Below are 24851 nucleotides of genomic sequence, written 5' to 3'. Positions count from 1 at the left end.
TCTGGTTCGTGTGCTGATTTATGTGGCCCACCCTGTGTCAGAGGCTGTGTTCAGGTGGTGCCTGGTCTGGTGGAACAGACAGACATTGGACAGACTGTCCCATAAATAAATAGAAACACCAAAGAGAGGTAAATTTAGTCAAGGAGAGGCATAGGGTGCTCGGGGTCATGGGGCATACCTGCACTGGGGGGCCTCTCTGAGAAAGAGAATTTCAGCAGAGATCTGAAGGGTGGGAAGGAGTTGGGGGAGGTCAGGGAGGAGGATGACAGGGACAGGAAGTGGTAACTTTTGTGGCCCCAGAGCGACTGGAGACGCTAAGACCCCAGAAGGCCTGGTGGCAGGCAGACTAGAAGGAGAGAGACGTGGAGGACGGGCAGCACCATCCTTAGCCCTGCAGCCCACCGTGCAGCAGAAGCCGGGTGTGCAGGGGCTGCGCAGCAAGCAGCAGGGCTGGGACTGCATGGGGAAGATTAGTGTGGGTGCTCTCACTCTTTGGGTACCCACTGAAGAGGTGAGGAGGGCACAGGGATGCAGGTCAGAAAATTCACGGTGGTCAGGGCAGGAGAGGACCAAGTCTCCGGTGCTGGGGTGACAGTGGAACCAAGTGATGGGTACATTTTGGAGACGGAAAGTACTGGAGTTGCCGGTGAATTGGATATAGGGGGAGAGGCAGGGGGAGCGGCAAGGCTAGCCTTCCACCCCGACGTGACCAACCTGGGGCCCAGGGAGGCCTGTTGCCTGGTTGAAGGATGCCCCAGGGAAAAGCAGTAGTTTTCAAAGCGCAGAGGTTGTGGGTTCTCCTTTGGCCACGTAACATTTGATGCGTTAGACTGGTTTTGATGCTGAAGTAGCAACATCTCTGGCCCCTTGCACCTAAATCTTCCCCAAGGAATAATAGAAAGAAGCCAAGGAAATGAGGGGTGGAAGGAGAGACGGGTTCACATTGGCATGCGTGGGGCTGCGACTGGCGTGGGGTGGGAGGCGGCCAAGCACAGCTCTGGGGGAGCACAGCAAGAAGGGGACTATGGAGGTCTGCTCTAACTTGTCTTAGTTCCTGCCACCATTGCCTTGGGACAAACTAGGCCTGCCCCCCTCCCTCTGACAAACTGGTCACACCCACACCTGTGGCCATCTCTGCACCTGTGACTCTGCAGAGGTGTTCTAACATCAGAGCAGCAGAGGGCCCCGTGCTCATGGGGAGCCAGGCAAAGCAGGTGTGGACAACCTGAACCCAGCAATTGCTTCCCACCTCTCTTCCTGCAGACTGTTAGATCGCACTAGTGCAAGATAGGGAGGGGGCTCCCCTCTTACTGCTGCTTCTCTCTGGAGGGGGAAGGCAAAGCTGTGTCCTGGGGTGGGGGACAGTTGGGCGGAGTGTAGGGTTATTGAATATAAGATTTCAGAGCCTTTCCGCCAAGAGCGCATCCACCCACCACCCCCGAACTCACATGGGCTCCACGGGCTGGCCTTCCTTCAGCTCCACTGCAGAGCAGAGCAGCAGATTTCTACCAGAGATGAAATGAGCTCACAGGCAAACAGCAAGACATTTGAGATGCACAAGCATTTAAAAAAAAAAAAAAAGGGCAACAAACTGGGTTACATATTATTCCAGGTTCCATCAGAGGCAGGGATATTGGAACAGAGAGACCAATTTTAAGAATCTGCTTAATAAACATAACTAAACAAGAGGGGATATTGTGAGCAATGTGAGACCAGAACAAGAAAATACAGAAAAGAATCAAGCACAAGTATTAGGTAGTCGAATATATTCTTTGAAATAAAGAACACAATGCAAGGGATAAATGCTAGAATAAATACAGCTGAGAAATGGATTTGTGAATTGTACCAGTTGGATATATCTACCCAGGATAAAGAAGAAAAGCACAGAGGAAATATGAGAGAAAGGCTGTCACACAAGGAGGAAAGAAGTTAAGGTACTAACATCTGAGTAACAGAAGTCCTACAAAGAGAAAAATAAAAACACAGAAGACACATTAGAAGAAAATGTTGGGGGTAAAATCTCTGGGATTAAAGAAGGGATGAGTGGCCCCAGATTGAAAAGGTCTTGGAGTGCCAAGGGTTTAAAAACTCAAACCTACACACTTACGATGACATTTAAGAAAAATGAGCATAAAGAGAAAGTTTGAAAAGTTTCCAGAGAGAAAAAGATCACATACGAATAACAAGAATCATGTGGACTGGGGATCCCTGGGTGGCTCAGTGGTTTAGCGCCGCCTTCAGCCCAGGGCGTGATCCTGGAGTCCCGGGATTGAGTCCCGCATCAGGATCCCTGCATGGAGCCTGCTTCTCCTTCTGCCTGTGTCTCTGTGTGTCCCTCATGAATGAATAAATAATCATGTAGACTTTGGGATTTTCAACAACCTCCCTAGATGCAGGAAGATAATGGAATGGTATTTCCAAAGTACAAAAGAAAAAAGTTAGAACACAGAGGTTTATATGCAGCCAAGTTGCCATTCAAATACGAAACATAGTAAGATCTCCCATTTTACGTTATCCTAAATGGCGCAATAAAGGAAGAAAAAGAAACTAGATGTTACCCCCCGGAGAGGAAAAAAATGTTACTTTCAAATGGTGTCAGCATTTACACAGAAAACCCCAAAGAATCCACAGAAAATCTTTTTTTTATTTTATTTTATTTATTTATTCATGAAAGACACAGAGAGAGGGGCAGAGACATAGGCAGAGGGAGAAGCAGGCTCCATGCAGGGAGCCTGATGTGGGACTCCATCCCAGGACCCTGGGATCATGCCCTGAGCCAAAGGCAGACACTCAACCACTGAGCCACTGGTGCATCCCTCACAGAAAATCTTTTGGAAACTGGAGAGTAGGGGCGCCTGGGTGGCCCAATCAGTTAAGCGTCTGCCTTTGTCTCAGGTCATGATCGAAGGTTCCCGGGATCGGGATGGAGTCTCACGTGGGACTCCCTGCTCAGTGGGGTGTCTGCTTCTCCTTCTCCCCCTGCCCGCCCCCCTTCTTGTGCTCTTTCTCTGTCTCAAACAAATCAATAAAATCTTAAAAAAAAAAAAAAAAAGAAACTAGAGTTTAGAAAGCTGGCCGATATAATATTAACATACAAAAATAAGTTATATTCTATATAACAGCAGCAAAAAGCTAGAAAACATAATTAAAAAGATACCATTTATAGAATCAGAAAATATCAAAAAATAGGAATATTCTTTTCTAATCTTTAAGACTTATACAGGCAAAATTATAAATATTAAGTGCAAATAAAGGAGCTCTAATAAATAAATAGAAAGACTTTATATAATTAACATGTCCTTTTTCTTATATTGATCTATATTGATTATAGTCAATGTAATTCTGGTCAGTATCCAAACAGCTTGTCACGGATCTTTGGCAAGATAATTATACAGAAGAGTAAGGGACCAAGAATAGTCAGGACATTTCTAAAGAGAAGAACACAGAGCGGGTACTTTCCTACTGCATTTCCAGGCTTATTGTGAAACCATAACAATTAAGACCAGGTGGTGTTGTCACAAGGATTAACCAGTTTCAGGATTCCCAGAAATAGATCAATGCACTTATAGAACTTTGGTTTATAATAGAAATAGCATTTCAAGTCACTGGTGAAAGGAGGGGCTGATTAATAAAGTGAGCTGGAAAAAATATAGTGTTGACACCCGTATAAAAAGTATGGCATTGGAGCGCTACCTCACACTATATTTCAAAAATCAACCCACTACAGTTTAGATGAAGGAGTTAAATGTCAGCAATCTCTTTGAGGACAATATAGGTGGATCTGGAGTTAGGGAGAAAGTTTTTAAGACACAAACAGTATTAAAAGAGACTGACAGATTTCATTATGTTAAAAAAAAAAGGAAAATGTTAAAAGATTTCATTATGTTAAAAATAAAGAAAAATTAAGAGCTTTTTAAATATATTTTTAAAGATTTTATTTATTTATTCATGAGAGACACACAGAGAAAGGCAGAGACACAGGCAGAGGGAGAAGCAGGCTCCTTGCAGGGAGCCTGATGCAGGACTTGATCCCAGGATCCCAGGATCACAACCTGAGCCAAAGGCAGATGCTCAACGACTGAGCCACACAGGTGCCCCTAAAAGCTTTTTAAAAATCAATATATTGAGTGGTTTTTAAAAACCACTTAAAAACAAGAAGAAAATATTAGCAACATACACAGCTGACAAAAGATTGGTATCAAAAACATTGAAATCCTGCAAATCAAGAAGAACACAAAACATCACAGCAGAGGAAAAGGTTGAGGGCAGGCAGGAATTTCATAATGAAGGAAATATATGACTAATAAGCCCAAAAAGCGATGTCCATCCCCATTGATGAGCTGGGAAATGCAAATCCAGGCCATAATGGGTAGCACTTAACCTCCTTTTGAGTGGCAAAAATTAAAAAGCCTGACAAATGCCAAGTCAGATAGGACAAAGGTCATCAGGCTTCATATTCATTGCGGGAGAGCATGAGTTGGTTCAAGTCCTTTGGAAGAAAGTTTGACATTATCTCCTGAACTTGAGCATTCACATCCCATCTGACCCAGCAGTTCGTACTCCTTCCATCTGTAGTCAAGAGAAACAGTTGAATGTGTCTAACAGTAAGAGACAAACGCAAGAATGTTCATAGTATTACTGTTGGTGATGGCAAAACCCTAGAAACAACCACAAAACCCATCAGTAAGACAGTGAGTGATTATATGGGTTTTTTCAATGAAAGTACAGAAATCAAAATAGCTGAACTACAGCAGCATGCAACAACCTGGATGAATCCAAATTTTAAAAACAAAACAGTGCAAGTCCCAAAACATTACTCTTAGCTTCGTATTATTTTTATAAAGTTAAAAGCAATGGGAATTTTTATACGACAGGTTAGCAAAGTGGATTTAAGAAAAATGACCCAACTATATGCAGTCTGCAAGAAACTCACTTCAAATAAATGATATAGGTAGGTTGAAAGTAAACAGAGGGGAAGGGCGGCAAGTATTAATTTAAAAGGAGTGGTAATATTATTATTGGCAATTATTATAAAGTAGACTCCAGAGTAAAGCAAATTACCAAAGACAAAAAAAAAAAAAAAAAAAAAAAACAAAAACAAAACTCACCATTATATAATGACAGGAAGGAAAACATGACACAGAGACATAGCAATCCCCAGTGTATGTGCAGCAAACAACAAGGCTTCCAAACACACAAAATAAAACATGTTGGAAGCAAAAGAAGAAATGGACGAGCCTACAGTTATAAGTCACGGCTTTAATGCCCCTCTCTCAGCAATTGATAAAACAACTTAGAAAACAAACCAAGATGGGAGAACCAAACAACACCATCAACCAACAAAATCTAATAAACATTTGTAGAACATTCAGTCCAGATACTAACAGAACACACATTCAAATGGGAATAGTCACCAAGATAAACCCTCTCCTGGGTCGTAAGGTAAAGCTCAATAAATGTCAAGGAACTGAAATCACATAGAGTATGTGCTTTAATCACAAGGGAATCAAACTGGAAATCAGTAAGGAAAAAAAAATCAGTAAGAAAATCTCCAAACATTTGGAAAATTTTAATTTTTTTAATTTTTATTTTATTTAAATTCAATTGATATATAGTATATTATTATTAGTTTCAGAGGTAGAGGCCTGTGATTCATAGGATACCCAGTGCTTATTAGATCACGTGCCCTCCTTAATGCCCAGTTGGAAAATTTTAAAAGGCGCTTCTAAATTCATGAGTCAAACAGAAAGTCTCGGAAGGAAAATAAGAGGATACTTAAAACTGAAGAGAAGTGAAAATACAAATATCGAAATTTGTGGGATGCAGTTAAGCCAGCGCTGAAAGGGAAATGTGTAGCAGCACTACGTGTTTATATTAGAAAATGTTTCTCAAATCAATAATCTAAGCTCCTGCCTCCAGAACCTAGAAGGAGAAGAGCAAAGTAAACCCAAAGGAAGTAGAAGGAAGGAAACAATAAAGATAAGAATGGGAATCAATGAAATGAGAAACCAAGCAAAATAGAGAAAAATCAACACAACAAAAAAGCTGATTCTGTGAACAGAGCGATGAGATTGATAGACGTCTGGCAAGACCTACAGAGAGGAGACAGAGGAAGGATCAAGGATCCAGAGAGGAAGGGGGGGATGCCGCAGGCTCAGAGAATATGGGGTTGCTACAAACACCTCTGTGAATGTGAACTCCCCGGCAGAAGGAAAAATCCCACACCGGAGAGGGACAGGGCCGGGCAGGGACTCCAGCCTGAGGGACTCCAGCATCTGAAGTGAGGCAGGAAAAGCAAAGCAGAAGCAGCCTAGAGGCAGGTTAGAGTCAGCAATGTCATGCCCTAAAACCCCAAAGAAGACATTTTCTCTGGAAGGAGGGCGGGGGTGGGGGGGATCAAGTAGGGTCTAAGGACTGGCAAGTGACCGTGACTTCTGCATTTCGCAGTCGGGAGGTCAGGGTGACCTTGGCGAGACGGGTTCTGTTGGAAGAAGCGGTGAGGACAGAAGGCAGGCTGGGGTGGGTTGCAGGGCGAATGGAAGGTGGCCCAGTGGGTGCCTCCAGCGACCACGTCTACAGACGCACCTGGGTGGGGAAGGAGAATAGAGCCGTGGCAGCAGCTCCTGCAGGGGAGGGGAGCTGACCGAGGTGTTGGGTCCTCCTGGTGTGTGTTGGTGCTTTGAGCGTGTTCCCAAGAAGGGGGCATCCGTCTAACGATGCACCCGCGGCACTCGGGGGTCTGTGCGCTCATCCAGGCTCAAAGTAGCCCGCCGAAAATACCTAAGACTTGGGGGATATTTTAATGCACGTGCATATCGGCCTCAGGCCCTGATTCCTGGGTGTCGGAACACAGAACTCTGGTGTGCGTGTGAGTTTCCTGATTGTTCTATCCAACTCCCTGGAGTGGCCCGTGTTGCTCTCTAAACCATATTTTTAAAACTTTCTCGAGACTCGACTTGTTATTTCTCTAAGTGTTTTTCCGTAGAAGCTAACCAGTCAGGGGCCTCTCACACCACCACCCGAATGGGCTGCCTCTGGGAGGCGTGGGTCTAATTGCCCCGCCCCACCCAGGGCTGCAACACTGGGGCAGGATCCACAGTAGCTAAGAATGCAGGCTCTGGGTCTGCTTCTCTCCCCTTCCTCCTCTGTGTGGCTTCAGACTGTTCCTTAACTTCCCTGAGCCTCAGCTTCCCCATCTGTGAGATGGGCAGCTAGTACCTGTCTTGTGGGATTGTGAGAGGTGGTTAATGAGAGCATCCTCTGTTCACTCTCTGGCAGACAATACCCCCCACCCCCGACCGCTACCATCACCGAGGCAGTCTTTATCATTGGGGGTCAATGTGGAGCAAACCCAAGTGACACTGGGGCCACAGAGAACCCAAGGAGGGAGGCAGATGTCCTTGGTCTAGCGGGGTTCTTGCACAGGGAGCTAAGTCACATTTTCTTCCCCCAGTTTTGAAAGAGCTTCTGTGCTGTCTCGGAGGGTGACCACAGGCTGAGTCCCACTTAATTAAGAGATGGCCCGGCCAGGCCTCTGCTGAGGGACAAGCCATCATGAATCACCAGCCACTGCCTGGCTGGGTTTTTATAGACTATGTTCTTCTGAGCCCATTCTTGATTTCTGGAAAGAGAGAAAAGGGAAAAAAAAAAACAAAAAAAAACCCAAAGCCTCAGCATTCTTCAGTGTGAAATACAGCATCGCGTGTCTTCCTTTTATTTATTTATTTTCCTCTCTCTCTTTCTTCCTCCCACTTTTCTTTCCCTTTTTTGTCTTCTAATAGAACTTGAAACATCATATTAAAGTCGTCTACATTTTAAACGCACTTAGAAGCGTTCCTGGAGAAGTGTGAGGACAATCCTGTTTTAAAGAGAGTTACTTTTTTCCTAAGTTTCCCTGATTGTAGGTGTGGGTTTTCTTAGTTGTAGTTTGCTTTAGGCCACATTTAGCTTCTGTGTATTTATTTTAAAAGTATTGAGATTGTTTCCTCTGTGATTCTCATTGGGATTTTAGACTGGCGCCTCGAGTGCCTTTACGCACGGCCAGGTCAGCGTCCCCTGGTCCTCCAGGCTGGCCTCTGACCCTTATGCACAGACTGGTCCCTCGTTCGCTGGCCGGCACGTTACCCTCATTCGCTGGCTCCCTCAGATTGGCAGGTGCACCACTGCCAAGGGCAGGGCCTAACAGGGGATTTGTCCTCCCACCCAGGACGTCTGCATGTACCTCACCCTCCTGCTCACCGTATTACCTTTCCCGGCGAGCGAAGGCTCCAGCACTTAATCAGTAGAGCAAAGAGTCCAACTTTGACCAACATCCACCAGCTGAAAGGGCAGGGGAAAAAAATACACAACAACAAATGCCCAACAAAATACAAATAAATTTCTCTAAAAGTGCGGTCGTTGGGAAAAAGAAAAGGCAGTTCGTCAGGTTGACATCAGAGGAACTGCAGTCACCCTGACAAGCCGCAAAGGCTAATGTTTTATTCACCAGTCCTGAAAAATAACTTCCCAACGAGGGCCCCATAAATAAACCAGTGTGATGAATATTACAAGAAATAAAAACTGATAAAGCACGAGCCCTAAACACAAGCCGCACATCAGGTTAGGGAAGAGGATGGCTCTCTGGCTCTAACACCTGGTGACAGGTTTGCAGAGCCACCCGCTCACCGCCGGGCTGCAGGGGTGGGGGCCGAGCACTGAGGGTACCCTCTCCCCGGCTCTAGGGGCCAAGGGCGAGATTTTCCAAATGAATTCCATTTCTTTCATCTCTTTTTATGTTAGGAAGTCACCTGCATGCACTGATACAGATATTTCCATACATTAGGAGCCACGGGTTGCAAATCGTTTTTCCCGTGGCCCCGGCTGGGGGTTTTCAGGGGAGCATCACTTATGAGACCAGACAGGCCCTCCACTCCTCTTCCTATTAAGACCATTATGCAAAGAGCCCGGAACCCAAAGAGGGATCAAGGAAGAGGCTGCTTCCATCCTGGGCTCTGGCCCCCACACTCCGAAGCACAGTGGCCACTTTTGCAGAGATAGGGACCCTTAATGCTCCGTCCACGCAGCTCAGGAGGCCCACGGGATAGCTAGTGAGGGCCAGGGCAGGGAGGGCACACTGTGCACCCCCCAGCCCCTGCTCCCCACCCTGCCACTTGGCCCTAATCGCCGGACTACAGGAACAGTGCCTCCTAAGTGGCATTAGTTACGCAGGAGGAGGGGAGAACTTGCAGACAGACTTACTAATGATGAGGACATGTGGAGGGGGCTTGGTGCTGGATAGGATAAAGAGGTTAAAAAAATAAAAATAAGAAAAACAAGCTTTCAAAGAAAAACAGGTTGCAAATAGGTGAATTTTTATGTGGACGTTTCCGGGCATGCACAACACATGCACACTTGCATGAGCACATCGTGAATCCCTGTGCGTGTAGCCGTGCCGGCCTGAATGCACACCCACAAAAGAAGAGACACCTTTAGTCGTTTCTTTAAATGACCCTTATGGGGGAACCACCTGCCAGAACCGAGAGGCTGTTGTTATGCTCATTTGAGTCCAGAGCCTAACTGCCACTGTGGCTGTTTCTCTGCAGCGTGGACACAGAACTGAACCCGGTGCTTTGCCATTTGGAAAGGTTTTGAACAGGAAGTTGCGGTGCTTGGGGGCACTTTTTTTGCATTGAAACATTGCGGTTGTTTATAAGTACACCTTCCCCAGCCCTCCCTGGCACACTGACTCTGAGGAATCTGCTCGCACAGTTATCAGCAGAATCCAGATGTTCATTACAGATGCTTTCATCTTTTTCTTTTCCTTGTTTTTTTTTTTTATTTAATAAATTTTTCATTCGTCAACTATAGTCAGGCCATCACAGAAAGCCATAAGCACTGGCGTCTTCAGGTTTCTGAGTGCCAGTCCTGCGTCCCAATGCACACAGATCACATCCTTGTCAAACGTGTGTCCCATGGGACGCCTGGGTGGCTTAGTGGTTGAGCGTCTGTCTTTGGCTCAGGGCATGATCCCGGAGTTCTGGGATCGGGTCCACATTAGGCTCCCTCCATGGAGCCTGCTTCTCCTCCCTCTACCTGTGTCTCTGCCTCTCTCTCTCTCTCTGCATCTCTCATGAATAAATAAGTGAAGTCTCGGAAAAAAAAAAAGCAAACAAACATGTGTGTCCCTTCCCAGATGCGGTGGGACGTGCTGTAGAGTCACAAGTCCCATCCAGCTGTGGTGGGGGTGATGGTGGGAAGGGGGGAACATGTCATCTTCACACCAACTCTGAGTGTCAGGGTGTGGAGGGCAGGTCAGACTCCAGCCCCAGGAGACCTGCCCTGTGTAGAAAGACAACACAGATTCAGCGGCCTTCCAGGACCATGGACCTTCATCCTGGAACCATGGCCCAGGTTGTCTGTAACTCATGGAGGTGGCACTGGCACTGGTGAAGCTGCTGTGACTCACTCGAGGCTTCGCTTCAAAGCCTCAATTGGCCACATTTTGGCACTATGCTAAGGTTGAACTTGTTCCTCCAGCCCCTGCTGAGATCCCTAAGCTATTCAGAGCTTGAAAACAATAGTCAAGAGCACTTAAACTGGTAGCTTCTAACTGCTCACGGTTAAGGAAGCTCTGCTGAATTTTTGGTGGCCACCGAGATGTGGATGCGGTTTTATGCCAGCAAGATCTTAGGCAAGTGTGGTGTCATTGGCTGTCATGTTTGAAGGCCAATCTTTAACATCTGTTTCTTTTTTTTTTTTTTAAGATTTTTATTTATTTATTCATGAAAGAGAAAGAGAGAGAGAGAGAGAGAGAAGCAGAGGGAGAAGCAGGCTCCATGCAGGGAGCTCGACGTGGGACTCGATCCTGAGACTCCAGGATCAGGTCCTGGGCTAAAGGCAGGTGCCAAATCACTGCACCACCCAGGGATCGCCCTAACATCTGTTTCTATGTGGCTTATTATTTGAGTGTTCTTGGACCATGTGTGATTGGACTAGTATTTGAATAAAATAAGATAATATATCAAAAAAAAAAAAAGACAACACAAAGATCAGATTTAATTTTTGGAACTCTAGCTTTGTAGAGTTCAGCTGCTTGCTGCTTGGCTCCCAAGGTTGATCCTAGTGAGTTAAAAAAAACTTGGGATGCCTGAGTGGCTCAGTAGTTGGGCATTTACTTTCGGCTCAAGGCACAGTCCTGGTCCAGGGATAAAGACCCTCATTGGGCTCCCTATGGGGAGCCTGCTTCTCCCTCTGTCTATCTTTCTGCCTCTCTCTGTGTGTGTGTCTCTCATTAATAAATAAATAAAATCTAAAAAAAAAACCTATCTGCAGGGAGAAGGGGGTATGAAGCCTATAAAAGGATGGGGGATGGCAAAATAGGTTCTACTTCACCTCACACTCAAGACTGCTCTGTTTCAGCAGCGCCTAGAAGGACAGACTGTCAGGGATGGAGAGGACCCTCACACTCACCCAAATCAATCTGCTTATTTCTCGAGTGGTAAAATGGTGAGTGGAGGGGAAGATACTTGAGTGACTTGTCTGAGGTCACAGAGGGTACAGGCCAAAACCACAACCCGGGCCCCAGCTTTCCGGGGGGGCAACACTTATGCTATCCTAGACTATGTCTCCCTTGGACTGTGCTTCTTATGATGTGGTGCCCAGACCGGCAGCCTCAGAAACACCTGGAAACTTGCTAAAAATGGGATGTCTGGGTAGCTCAGTGGTTGAGTGTCTACCTGTGGCCCACGGCATGGTCCCAGGGTCTGGGGTTGAGTCTTGCCTCGGGCTCCCCACAGGGAGCCTGCTTCTCCCTCTGCCTGTGTCTCTGCCTCTTTCTCTGTGTCTCTCATGAATAAAATAAAATGAAAAAAAAGAAACTTACTAAAAATGCAAGCTCTCAGGCCTCCCCACAGACCTCTGGAATCCTAAACTTTGTGGATGGGGCCAAGTACTCTGTGGTTTAACCAGCCCTCCAGGTGATGCTGGTGCCACTCAGATTCGAGCAGCACTGGAGAGGATCTGTGATCCTAGCAGGTTCCCAGGCAATGCTACCGTTGGTCCAGAGGCTTTACTCTGAGAGATCCATGGTTTTCCAAATGCTCTGAAGCCATATAACCAAAACCTTGTAATGACATGTGGGTTAATAAGCAGAAGGAAAGGAGGAAAGGTGCAAAGTGAGTTTTAGCTAGCTCTTTATTTGTACCCAGGGATCACAGGAAAAGTTACAGTCATGCAGCAAGGTGTCCTCCAAAACGTAAAGCTAAACGCACCTGGGTCTCCTTTTCACCTGATAGTATTGAAATGCTTAGGGACGTGTGTAGCAGTTTTAATTCTAGAAAGGACGGTGAGTAGTATACTTATGCATTCCACTCCTGGGTGGTGCATTCAGACCTCTCCAGTGAGGACAGTCGGCTGGAAAACCAGTGCAGATGGCGAGCACCTTTTAAGTAAACAAGTTTGTGGGGACAGAACAGTGGGGGTGGGGCTCTCAGGGGTGAGTTATGATGGACCCAGAACAGACACCGGAAAAGCTGTTTCATGGGTGCTTTTCTCCCTCTCACCACAATCTCCCAGAAATTCCACGGAAGGAGAGAAATTTCACAGTCTACAGTAATGGAAGCGTCATAATACTCCTTCTTCTAATAAATAGTCTTGTTTGCTCGCTGCAGCCCCACGGACAGCTACCAGCCCGCCAGCTTGCTCCTTGCCCCTCGCCCCTCGTGTCCTGTGTGACGCCTGCTTCCTTCCACTCCCTTGCTAACTGTCTGGAGGGGTGTGCCAGCAAACACGTGAAAGACGTGTGAAAATTTAGCAAGGTGGCATACATATTTGCCAGTTTCTTTTCTTTTCAAGGTGGGCTACGTACGGGTCAGAAGCACGTGTGCGTGCGAGAGAACACAAGTACTGTTCAGATCAAGTGCATTTTCTTAATCTAACTTATGAATGACTTTTCTTGAATATGGCTGTGCGCACGGAACCGTGTGAAGGCATACACTGCAGTTCAGGTTCAGCGGGCTGCAGATGCCTTGGAGCGGGGGGGTGGGGGTGGGGGGGTGGGTTCTGGAGATAACCAGGGTTGCTGAAGGGAAGCTCGTTAAGACCTATGGCTCTCTCCCAGCTGTTACCCTCTCTTGATTTTGTTTTTGTTGTTGCCAAGTAAGCAGTCTTTCCTGTAAAAGTGCTAGCCCTGAGCCTGATCTTGGGAAGTGCTGGGATGAAGCAGCCCTTCCCTGTGCTGTGAGAGCCAGGAGTGTTGAAATACGAGCTCTTCACTTTTTTATTGCATCTTTTTAATTGCCTCCTGAAGGCCATCAGCCACCAATAAAAGCCCCAGAGGCCCCAGAGAATTCTTCGTTGTTATTCATTATGTGTGTCTCCTCGTTCAGAGCCGCATCCCTGTGGAGGTCCTGGTGAATGAGTTGCCTCTTGGGGGAGCCAGGTTAGGGCCTGGCTGGGGTGGGAGGAAGAGGTGTGGGGTCCAGACTGTTCTATGTGCAAAAGCAAAGTCAGAGGGCCAACTTGGAGGAGAGAGGATGGGGCTGGGGGTGGCGGTGGGGGCTCTCACCTTTGGAAGAGAGATCCTGCCCTTGGGAGACTGGAGTGTGAGGCCCCAGTGCTATTCTTTCTCCAAGTGCTGCTGGACAGGGGGCTTCAGTTGTTGGAACCTGAGTTGTCCCATCTGGGAAACTGGGATTTAAAAGAACAGAGGGAGATGTTATAGAACAAAACAAAAGAATGGATGTAACACAGCCTGGATCGCAGATGAGAGTGATGGGGAGGAAAGTGTCACCATGACGTGTGCGGGTAGATCCCCAGGCGTGAGAAACCAAGAATTTTGTCTTTTCTCTAAGAACCAGTTGAATACTACAACCGTGAGAACCTGGGCACGATTTCTGGAAAAATCCCAGTTTGAGACAGAAAAATCTTAAGTTCCAGTTATGTGCTGCAGGCAGTGTGGGGTTCAGGGATGGCGAGATTGCTGTGTCCGTGGTGATCAGGGGAGTTTCCGGGGATCTGAGACTTGAACACGATGGGATTGGGATCATGTGCTGGAAAGAGAGGATTCCAGGTGAGGACAGGGTCCTGTGAGCAGGAGCACAGGAAAGCAGGGTCAGGGGAAAGCAGGTGCAGGACCTGGTGTCACTGGAGGTAACATGGGGCAGGAGGTAGAAACAGAGCTGGGAGGCTTGGGGCTCTGTGCCCTGGATGGTGGACAGGAGCCCATGCATACACATTCAGTGGGGCATGGGGTGGGCTGGCACTGAAGACCAGGTCCTGGGTGGTCCTCAGAGCTGACCAGGGGTGTAACCTCTCAAGCCTCAGTCTCCACCTTAAGGTGAAAGTGATGATACTAGCGTCTGCCTATGGAGTGGTGTGAGGGCCAGTGACATAATACAGGTACAGTGCTTGGCCCAGGACCTGGCATATATTAAGGTGAATAACAACAGTGAGCTGTGCACCTGAAACACACGTGCGTGCACACACACAATAACTTATATCTAGGCCCCCATCAGGCTGAGTGGGAAATCACATGCAATGGTCCCCCAGACTCTGCCCTAGTGCCTCCCCTTGGTCACAAACAGGAGTCTCCATCTCTTTTGTTCATTAATGAAGAATATACGTATTGAACACCTGCTATGTGCTGGGCCCAGTGGCCCAGGACGATGAGAACCTGGACCCAGCCTGCCCCATCCTCTAGGACCCCGGTCTCCTCAAGGAAGGGTTGCCCCATCCATCCCTCCATTAGGGCACCTGGACACACAGCAGACACAGCATGGCAGCAGTAATTGGGAGCTCTGAGGAGGGACCAGCCAATAGCCTCCATTGGAGGCCAGGAAGCTCCCAGAGAGGAGGTAACATCTGAGCCAGTTCTCAGAGGACAAGTGAGCGCTCCCCAGCAGAGAATATTCTAGATGGATGGAAACATCCAAGGCTCAGTAGGTCAGAGGAGCCCAGCTTGTTGGAGGAACTCTGGTGTGTCTGTGAGGGTGGCTCTGGGAGGACTGGTAAGAGACAAGACACTTGGGGTACATGGGGCACAGCTCTGCGTGGTTTACACGTGTGCATCTTTAGGCTCATGAACATCCCCTGAGGTGAGTCCACTGTTGCTCCCATTTTGCAGATGAGAAAATCGAGGCTGGAAAGATGTGTTGGGGCCAGATTGTGATAGTCCCAAAGCTTGTCTGGGCTTAGTCCTACAGGGCTGTTAAACCCACAGATGGGTGCCCACTGGTTCGTAAGCCTCCTGAAATGATTGCAAAATGTAGTGTCCATGTATGTATGTGCCTTTTCATAGGTAGAGGTCTCTTGAGGTACCACAGAGGTCAAGAGGCCCAACTGTATGTCATGGGAAGACACTGGAGATTCTCAAGCAGTGGGTACGGGATCTGACCGCTGAAGGTGCCAGGCGCCCTGCCGGACACAGCGAGGATGCCTAGGCAGATAGGTAGGGAAGGGAGAGGCGGTGGCACCAGCGCACAGAAACCCCCCGAGCCTGAGGAGTGGGAGGAGAAGGTAGAGAGGGTAGAGTGATTCAGGCTTGTAGTCTGGATGCCAGGGAGGGTGGTGATGCCATTGCCTGGACAGGGATGCAGGGGGGAATGAAATGTGGATGAGGTCACCTCGGGCATGTCTCCAGGTGGAGATGTCTTCTGGGGAACTGACAACATGAATCTCAGGAGAGAGGAAAGAGGCCTATGGGGAGGGTGATTGAAGGTGTGGGGAAGGGTGGGGCCCCCGGGGAAAGGGGTGATGGGCAGACACAGGATGATGGTGGGAAGACAAGTCAGGGACTGCATGGTCCACAGGTCAAGGCACCAGAGGAGAGAGACGGGACAGGACAGAGGGTCGGCCCGCTGGGCTTGCCGGTGATGACGTCGCCGGTGACCAGGGTGCGGGAAGTCCCAAAGGAGAGGGGGAAGGGGCGCAGGGGTCGGGTTCACAGCGTGGCAGTCGGTCAGAGGTGCAGGGCAGAGAGAAGATTCCGGGAGGCAGTGAGGGTGAGCAGGTCCCAGGGAGGAGGTTGCCTGAGGACCGGAAGCTGGCTGGGGGGTGGGAGGACAGACCCAGGGAGCAGGGGGAAGCGGAGGAGGGGTGGGGGGTAGGTGTGGTCTTGAGGGAGAAGCCATGGCCGTCAGTCGCTCTTGCCACAGGACCTTTCTTCTCGTCTCCCAGGGGCGGCCCTCAGGCTGCAAGGTCCCAGCAGTGATTCTGTGATTCTCCTCCCCTCCCTCTGCCGTGGCCTGAACTCACCGGCTCCGTGTGGTTGTTTTTTTCCTGGTGTAAACATAATGGTTTTGGATGACATGACACCAGGTATTGATTTAACAATGAGAATTAAACAGTTCGGTGTCTCTGGCACAAAACGAAAGCGAAGCCATTGCAGCTCTGATACCTGGGGAGGCCCGTGTGGGCTTTGTGAGGAGTGGGCCCAGGGTGGCAACTTCCTAAAACGTGAGCATACTTTAGGAAAAGAGAGAACGTGCTTCTTAACTCCGTGTTGGACATCACCTTGTCGAGGTGGTTAGACGATCGGCCGAGTCTTCACGGAGTGTCGGGAGACACTTCCTCCCTTGCTGTCTCTCTATGTGTCTCTCCCTGTCTCTGGCTGTCTCCCCCTGCTTTGTCTCTATCTCTCTGTCTCCGTCCCTGTCTATGGCTTTCTTTCTCTGCTTTGTCTCTCCTGTCTCTGTCTCTCTGTCTCCGTCCCTGTCTCTCCCTGTCTCCCCCACTTTGTCTCTCCCATCTATCTCTCTGTCTCTCTCCCATCTATCTCCCTGTCTCTCTCCCATCTCTGCCCCATCTCTCTCCCCTTCCTCCCACCCCCTGTTCTAGCTTATTGCCCCAGGTGCTCAGATCCAACCCACGTCTGGCCTGTTTCCCCAGCATGGGGGGCTCTGTACTTACTCTGTCCCCCCCACCCCCACCCCAGGCAGTGGATTGATTTATCATGAAGCACCTCCCCAACAGCTGTGCTCAGCCAGATCCCTGCTTTGCTCAACAGCATAAAAAAATAAAAGAGCTACAAATGGCTCCTTCCCCTCCTAGGGCTCAAATTCCAGTCCTGAATGGCCAGACTGATTTCCAATTCGAAGACAGAACTCAAACCCAGACAGTAGCCGATGAGAATGAGGAGGTGTGTGGGGGCGGGCGGCAGGGGGTGGTGGTGGGGCCAGGCCGCTGGGAGGGTGCTGGTTCTCTCCGGCCTCGGGTCACCATCGTCCCCTTGCCGTCGTGGCCGGGCCCAGAAGCTCCCAGAGCTGCCGGCGAGGGGCGGGCATCTCATCCAGCCTTCCACCCCGTCCGGGTGTGTGCTCATTCAGACACGACACGGAGCCGAACAGAGTAGTCCAAGGTGGCGGGAGTGACCGTCAGGGGCCCCACGTCCCTGCTGAGGGGACCAGGCCGGCTGGGAGGGGCTGGCCCCGAAACTCCGCAGCAGCTCTTCGCAGCGGTTGTGCCTGGACCCACCTCTTCCACAGCCGTTAGGAAAAGTGGCCGAGGTGGGACGGGCTTCTGTGATCTCCCCCGCAGAGCCCACGAGGAACCTCGGCTGACATGTGTGTGGTCTCCCCTCCAGCGGGCAGGGCTGACCAAGGGGAGTCCTGTGAACAGTGGGGCGGGGCAACAGCACAACGTCCATCTGAAAAGACCTGTCTTCTAAGAGCTTTCGCTCTCTTTGGGGATCAGACCCTGCAGCTTGTGAAGAGGTCCCGTGATCACGCTGAGTGGACAGCCTGTGATGCCTCAAGCTGCAGGCAGGGGCTTCTCCAGGGCCCCAGGAAAGGGATAGGCTCCGGAACTGGGGAGACACCTGCCCTGGGCCTGCGGGGCCAGCTCAGCGCACCCGGGAATGAGGCCTCTGCCTGGATAGGGCCAAGCCCCCCTGTGGGGCAGCAGGGACTTGACAGTGCTGGGAGAGGTGGATGAACAGCTCAGGAGGGGGCGGGAGTGACAGGAGACCGAGAGGCCAGCTGGGCTGCAGTGGGCAGCAGGGTCCAGCCATGAGGAAGACTGTGGGATTGAGAGGAGACACTGAGGAGGCCGCGTGACAGCAAGGCTCTGAGGCCCGAGGCCCCGAGAGGGCAGCATCACTGAAATGGGGACCTGTGGCTTTTTGCACATTCTGAGTCACCTAGGACCGGGCAGGAGGCCATTGGTGGATGTGCTCGAAAATAGTTGGAAGTAGAGGTTTGGGGGGCAGGAGGCTACAGATGTAAATTTCAGAATCTTTTAAAATAATGTATAGAAGTATACAAGTTTTTTAATGAGACAAGACACACACTCATGAGAAAAAAAAAAACCAAAACACGGATTGAACTAACACAGAAGCCCAGGAGGTAGCTGGAGTCAGAACTGGACAAAGGGCCCAGGGACTGTCCCAGCGGTCAGGGGCCACAGTGGACGGGGGTGCGGGGTCTCCACGCCCCGGGAAGACCCCCCAGGCGCACGCCTACCACGTGACTTCATGACCAAAAGCCCGCAGGTCCCCCATGGGCTGGGTTCCTGGGTCTGAGAACAGGAACTGGCCAGCGTCGGAGGCAGTGAGACGCAATGGGGCAAGTCCCACCCTGAAATTCTGCCCCCGAGAGATGCATCAAAATCTGAACATCCCCGTCTAGTTAAAGAACCCATGGAAACGATTCAAGGCCCTGCAGCATTCAAAGGAAACCACAGCCCACAGCATCCCTGCACTGGGAGGTTGGGGCCTGTGCGGGGAAACCTGGGCACAGCCGAGAGGACTGCCAGGTGGTCCTAGGGCAATTCCAGAATGATCCAGGGCAGGGGGTGAAACCTCCACCCAGCAGCTAAACCAGCATGACACCCTAAACTCTACTTTCCCCTAAATAAGGGCCAGCTGCTGGTCCCTCTGTTGGGGTCCAGGACGATGGGAGAAAGAGAAGGCATCCATCCCGGGGTGGGGTTGGCCTCAGGTGGGAGCAGTGAATGCACGCATGCACACTCACGTATGTACGCAGGTGAGCACATCCACACGTGCACGCAAATGACCACACGTGTGTGGTCATGCAGACGTGAGCACACATGGACACACACGTAGTTCTAGCATTCATCTGACGGCCCATTTTTTCAGGACAACTTTGCTCGTTAGCTGCAGATGCAGAGGAGAGTCCTGGCGCCCTTCCCCTGAGGTGGGCACAGGTGGGTGGCATGGTCTTCAGGCTCTGACTTGGAGGTATGAAGGGAGACACGCACTGGAAATCGGGGGGAGAGGTCAGGGCTGACGGGTCTGCAGGCCTGAGAAGGAGCCATACTCCCCCCAACCACACAGCACCCCTGCCACTTCTCCAAGGGAGGGAACCGAGCGGGGAGGAACAGGGGCGCGAGACCTCAGATGGAGGCTTGCAGTGAGGGGGCAACTCTAGAACAGAGTGGGCAGGGCACCTGAGCGTTTGTTCTGATTCCCTGTTTCCTGAAGACAGAGGTGGGGGCAGCCGTCAGGCCCCGGGTGGCCTCAGGCTTCCTGGGCTTTGTGAGAGAGAGGCACGGACCAGAGGATGTTCTTTAGAGCCCCCTCGGGGCCCGCAAAGCTTCCTGCAAGGGGAAGGAGGAGAGGACACCAGGTTTGGAATAACTGCTGGATTATATAGTGAGGTGGTAATGAAGGAAGTTCTAGGAGGTGATTTGAGTTTATGGCGTGACCATATAATATCGTTGGCAGTAATTTTTACAGTGTGAGAAGAGGCACGGAGGGTGAAGCCCTCTCCTCCCTGCCCCCCTCCGCAGGAGGAAAGGATTGCCTGCAGGAGTTTGGCCGGGGGTGGAGGCAGGTTTGGGGGAAACGGCCTTTTATAGGAGCCCCTGGGATGGCCATAATGGACACGACATTATATCAAGCATTAATGAAGATAATAGCAATAATGAAGCAGGAGGGGAATTGGTTTCCATGGAGAGCAGAGTTGGGCTGCAAATAACGGGGGTTCATAAATTCTCCTGCGTCTGCGGTGGGGAAGGCTCTGTGGGAAGGTCAGAGCTGGTGTGATGGGCCCTGGAGAGACCCCTTTCCAGGCAGTGGTGGAGCCTTGGGGGCCAGGGTCTGGAATATGCTAGGTGGGCATGGGCCAGGTCTCTCTCCTGCCAAGCCCCCTGCCCACCCCCTCTGCACCGTGTGGCTCCTTTCCTGCACTCCTGCTCTTGACTTCTTCGGGGCCCCTTTCCAGCCAATGCCTGGGGCACCTGCTGATTCAGCTCCCGGCCCACCTTGCCCTCCCCACCCCCCAGTCCCATCAGGGGCTCAGAACCTGAGCTCCCTTCTGCGTAGGCTCCCTCTGGGTGCCCTGTCCCCGTCCCTGGCTGGCCATGGTTACCCCCACGCTGCTCAGTCCAAGCCGAGAATTTAATTTCTCAAAGTGCAGGCACTGGCCATTCATCAAGTCAATGCTGTTTTCACAGGGAAGCCAAATGTCTCAGGCTGCAGAGAGATCTACTCGCTCCCGAGACTCGGCTACGGCGGTCTGCTCAGGTTTCGGAGCTTTAGAACTTGAGGGTCTTGTCAACACCTGCCCTCAGGCAGTGCCTAATGGGGTCAGGCAGCCTGAGACCCTGGGGCTGTTCTGGGCAGCTCACCATCCAGAACTGAGCTGTTGAAAACTGTGGCCCTTTAAACTTAAATGAATTAAAATGAAATACTGTTAAAAATTTGACCCCTTGAGCCCACCGGCCACCTTTCAAGTGCTCACAAACCACACGTGCTCACAGCCACGCCGATGGACGGCTCCGCCGTAGACCCTCTCCCTGGTCACAGCCTCTATTGGACGCATGGGTCCAGAGGCAGGCCCTCCATCAGACCCGCTGTGATGGGCGGGGAGGCCCGCGTGGGGCTCACCCTGACTCTGCAGGGCGAGAGGACTCAGGGAAGGCCGTGTAGGAAAGGGTCCCTTCACCGGCAGGCTCACTGCTCACCAGTCTGACCCCATCGCCTTCCCCACTCCAAACACGTGGACAGCATGCCACAGTCCCCACCGGCGTTCATGTCCCCAAGGCAGAGCCCTCCCCCACCTTCCTCACCTGACTACCTCCCATGCCCTGAAGAGCCAGCTCAGCTCAGGTCTGACCTCCTGCAAAATCCTGGCTGCCCTGTGTGAGGTGGGGTCCTGTCCTCAGTCTGCATGGATGGTCGCGGTGATAGAGCCAAGGGGTGACCAGAACAGAGTGGAGTGGTAAGAACAGAAGGCTCTTCCAGCTGAAGAAGCCACAGGTGAGCTCCCAGGGTGAGGCAAGTAGAAGTGTAGTTTAAAAAAAAAAAAAAAAGATTAATAAAAATAAATAAAAGCAACAAAAAGAGCAATCTGCTGAACTTCTGCTGTTTCAGCTGCAACCTGATCCTGTCCCAGTTAAGGCCTGACTCCAAGACTCACTGATGCTGAGCTGGGCATCTTGGAGGATGGCAGGGCCCTGGCAGGAGGCAGTGGCCCCGAGTTCCACGTCCTGTGGTTAGAGTCCTAGAGCTTGTATGCAGGGGTGAGTTCTCAAGGGCTCTGCCAGTGACCACCCTTCCTGGAGAGGCGTGGCCCCCATGGAAGGAAATGCTCTGGGGTGGCTCTGCTCAGAGCAGCCTCCTGGGGAGGCAAGCACTCAGGTGCTGGACACAGAGCCAGGAGGTGGGGGCTCCATCCCAGCTGGACTGCTGGTTAGCTGGGTGGCCTCAAGGAAGCCACTTTAAAACCCCTCTGGGCCTCAGCTTCCTCATCTTTTTTTTTTTTTTAGCTTCATCATCTTTAAAATGGGAATGAAAGTACGTGCTTATACCTGTGACAGGGCTGTGGTCAGATGAGGTGAATGCCAGCAGGAGGCATCCTGCAGGTGGAGGGCTCCCGGCCTCTGGCAGGGACAGGTTCTGCAGCGTCCCCTGAGCCTCCAGGCAACAGGCTGAGAAGGGTTGGATGGGCCTGGGCCATCCACGGGCCTTAGTTCTCTCTCTCACCTCTAAAACAGGAATAAGATCATTGTGAATCAACGTGCAGAAGGCATCCAGCTCAGCACCTGCCCTGGGGCTGGTGTCCCATCGAGGCTCCCTCCTCTCCTTTCCTCTGTGCCGCACATAAATATCAAACTGCACAGCCTCCTGGGAAAATCCAGATAGTTTTTTGCTGCATCCCTCTGCATGATTCCTGGTTGTCAGTAAATCTCAACTAGATCCGCGCAGAGGCTGGGAAGGGAGGAACATGCCAGCACCTCCCATCTTCCCGACACCAGTTGCAAGAGCTCAGGAGTGGTGGTGTGACAGGGGCACCAAGGAAATGCTGATGGCAACGTCTTTGCTGGGCACAGGGTCCCTCCGCCAGCCACCCCACCCCCAGCCCCCTGAGACCCCTACCCCCCAACACCTGTGATGGCCATGCTCTCTGGGCAAAAAGAAAAAAAACCCAAACAAACAAACAGGAAAATCCACCCCAGAAATATGTAATTGATTCCCCCCTTGCCAGTTCTTAACCGGGGCTTTTCAGCAGGAGGGGAAAGGATGCCTGATTAGAATATCTCTGAAGAGGGCCGTGAGTTATAGTAATGGACACTCTTCTAGCTGTCTCTCCCGCTCATAAATTCATCCCCCTCTGAAAGTGCAGATGGTCCATAATCGTCCATCATGCCGGAGTTCAGCACGGACAGCTCCCGGGTGGGTTTTTCCTACAAGGCTCCTTTTTCTGCAAGCTAAACAGAACAGTGACTCCACACAGCCTCTGCCCGTGATGGAGTGCGAGCAGTCCAGCCGTCAGGGATGATTTAGGAGGGAACGAACAATAAATATCCGGGAGGTTGGAGCTCAACACAGGGAGGCAAAGGGAGTCGGGGGTGGGGGGCAGAGGCGCCACCGCAGCTGTACTTACATTTTTGTCGTTCTGTTTATTTCTGTTTCCTTTTCATCTTGAGGGGACGGCAGGTGGTGGCATCCCAGGACGGGGTGGGTCCCGAGGGAGCATCTGTAAGGAGTCCCCATCCCAAGGATGAGGGGAGGATTGAAGTCAAGGGGACGTTTGGTTGGGGGAAGTGTATCAACAGCCGGGTAGCTGATGTTTAGGGATACGTAGATTCCCCAGCCTCGTGCCGAGATCACACGACCCTCTGAGGTTAAGTAAAGCTGTATCTTTGGATGAGATGGCCCGAGCCATCCCCCAGTTTCCTACCACACTTGGGTCCAGGAAGGCACAACCCAACAGGCTGCCCAGACCCACCTGTGGAATCCCCGGTGATGCGCCCATCGCGGCTCACCTGCAGCCATGCCTCGTTTGACTCTGTTCCTTCCAACTAGTCCTTCCCGGTGCGGGGGTTCACACACAGTGGGAAGAGGGCCGGGGCCCTGTTGCTCAAGGTCGGGGATCGGGGGCGGGGCATGTGGCTCAGGCCTCGGCATTATGGAAAGGCTTCGACGTTGACGTTGTGTAGGAAGAGCTGCTGTGCCTGCTGCTTCTACATGGTGGATGCGTCTCACCCCTGCATTTGCTGCAGACCTTCCTTCCTTGATACACGGGGAGCCTTCCCCTCTCCGGCTGGTCCTCTCTCCACATAGAGCAGAGACAGAGGGCCATCCCTGGGCCTGTGGCCCCACCCTGGCCTGTGTGGGCAACACTGCATGGCCACAGGGCCTTCTCCCGCCTTCTCTTCCTGTCTGAACACAGAGGCAGCCAGGCTGGGCTGGGAGGGCGGTGACCAAGAGGCTGCCTCCTGCAGGTGCTTTGCCTGCAGGCTGCCCGCTTTCCCCTCCACACCCCCCTCTCCCAGGGCCTCCCGCCCTCCTCCTCTGAACTCCAGACACGGGTGGGGGCGGCTCTCAGAGAAGCAGAGCCAGGGGCACGGGCAGACAGCTGCAGGTGCATCCACAGAAGTGCTTGCTGGGGTCAGCGGCCCGCCTCCCCACCCCCCCCGGCCCCTGCCCCACCGGAGGGGCTGCCTTCAAGGAGACAGGAGGCGAACCACATGCTCTTCCACTCAAGAAAGGGGAGCTGCCGGGGGGGGGAAGCCTGGTGCGTGCTGTGCCTCTTCACTAACCCTTGGAAATGGAGTTCACCTCGGAGGCTTCCTCAGGGCCCCCGGGGTCCCCCCTGAGCAAAGCGTGCGTGTCCTGGAAACTAACATGATACCCTCCACTCATTTGCCAGATGTCAGCCAGCTCCAGGGCCACCACTGGCCCATGGCGGATCACTCCGGAAACAGAGGAAGTCTCCTCTGCAGCTCCCTCCTGGGTGTGACAGCCACAGGGGCTCCCAAGCCAGCTTCTTTCGAGGCGCCCGCAGAGTGGTCCCGAGAGGGAGGCCGAAATGCTCTCCACCACCCATCAGTCCTGCGCCCAACCCACCTGCCAACACCTGGTAGGCGGGAGGTGTAGAGGAGGGGGCACGCTGTGTGACAAGCAGGCTGGTCCCCCCTGCACCTGCCGACAGACGCACTTGGGTGATTCAACCCCTCCTTGAAATGCCCACCTAAAGATTTGCAGATAGCCTGGAAACGCAAGGTCCTGAGTTCTCATCCTGCCTCACCCGCTTGACAGTCAGCCTCCCTTCTCAGCTTGCATCCCGGCGCTGCTGGAGCCTTGCTTGGGGCTCATGTTGGTACAGCGCTCCATGCACCTTTGGCCAGGGCTGAACACACTTCTCTGAGCAGCGCTCAGCATACGGGCCTCTCTGGCGGATGCAGGAGAGCACTGAGCGGGGTGCCCGCCTCCTCTCCAATCTGGTGGCATCCAGCACAGAAGGGCAGTGAGGAGTGAACACGGAGGTTTGGAGGGAGGGGCTGGGTGGGCGGGCAGGTGCGGCCACGGGCCCTTCTGGATGCAGAACATGCCGCTCTCACTGGCCCCCAGCGTTCTAGATTAGGGGAGTGGGGCTTAGGAACCCAGCTCACCACCGGTTGATGCCCGGCAA

General features: G+C 51.5%; 1 protein-coding gene and 1 long non-coding RNA gene across 10 annotated transcripts in view; one reads left to right on the top strand and one right to left on the bottom strand.

The window, feature by feature from the left end:
* RBFOX3 (RNA binding fox-1 homolog 3) overlaps positions 1-24851 on the top strand; it is a 447258-nt gene that overhangs the window by 232286 nt on the left and 190121 nt on the right. The window contains exon 1 of one of the 9 annotated variants that reach the window (XM_077854494.1): positions 24090-24299. The exons of the other annotated variants lie outside the window; for them this stretch is intronic. The gene's annotated coding sequence lies outside the window, so the exon portion shown is untranslated. Of the gene's footprint in view, positions 1-24089; positions 24300-24851 lie in introns of those variants that run through there. 9 annotated transcript variants of the gene reach the window in all.
* LOC144285408 (uncharacterized) lies at positions 18224-21722 on the bottom strand. Its single transcript, XR_013353684.1, has 3 exons — positions 21004-21722; positions 19381-19530; positions 18224-19190 (listed from the first exon to the last, which is right to left on the bottom strand). It is a non-coding gene; the product is annotated as an uncharacterized LOC144285408 (long non-coding RNA).

This window comes from Canis aureus, chromosome 16 (assembly GCF_053574225.1).
Source record: "Canis aureus isolate CA01 chromosome 16, VMU_Caureus_v.1.0, whole genome shotgun sequence".
NCBI lineage: Eukaryota > Metazoa > Chordata > Mammalia > Carnivora > Canidae > Canis > Canis aureus.
Note: the sequence above shows the minus strand (reverse complement) of the source record. Positions and strands in the feature narration are given on the sequence as shown.